Source organism: Astatotilapia calliptera, chromosome 22 (assembly GCF_964374335.1).
Source record: "Astatotilapia calliptera chromosome 22, fAstCal68.1, whole genome shotgun sequence".
NCBI lineage: Eukaryota > Metazoa > Chordata > Actinopteri > Cichliformes > Cichlidae > Astatotilapia > Astatotilapia calliptera.
This window is the reverse complement of record NC_137442.1, coordinates 20,606,712-20,607,500: the sequence shown is the minus strand read 5'-3', so window position 1 is coordinate 20,607,500 and position 789 is coordinate 20,606,712.

Genomic DNA, 789 nt, shown 5'->3' with positions numbered 1-789 from the left:
CTGAACACAGGACTGAAGTCCACAATTTAGCGATCTTGTTTGATTCAGTAAAAGGACTAGATGTTACAATCCCTGATAATGTATTGCTTTAAATGCAGAAAATCTTACACATCATTGTGTGCCTCAACTAGCGGTCTTTTACCCAAGCTAATCTGCCATTTTTTCTTCCTTGGTTAGGTTTAGGGATTAGAGATCTGATCTAGATTATCATATTAGCTCTCAGCGAAGGCGGTCGCACTTTTCTCCTCTCCTCCTCACCCTTATCTTCCCTGCTTAGCCTCTATGTCCTTGTCTTGTCTTGTGTGCATTACTTTCCCTGGAATAGCCTCCCACTGTCGTTCTCTAAAACCTAAAAGAGACACCCTTTTCTCAACGAGAAATCTGGGCTCGGGAGAGCCTGAGTGCCCTGGAGGGACTTTCCCTGCCAGATACACGATGGACGGGTGGCAGAACTGGAGGATCATGTGCCTGGCGGGACTGTCGATCGAGGACGCTGAAGATATCTATCTATTCGGAACCATGATAACAGGGTTCATGCTGATCGGAGTTGGCTTAGCCCTGGTTTATCGGAGAAATAAGAGAGCGGAACCGGCTGTTCAAACCCCCCCAAGGCTGCCCGCTGGAATCGAAATGGAACGAGGCGCAACCTCTCACAACGAACGTAATATGGTCAACACCTTGGAGACGCTTACAGCTGCCGTGAAGGCTCAAAACAACACCATTGAGCGTATGAGGGGAAACATCAGAGAGAGGCCTGCTCAAAATGAGACCCTTGAGCGACAGTTGGAA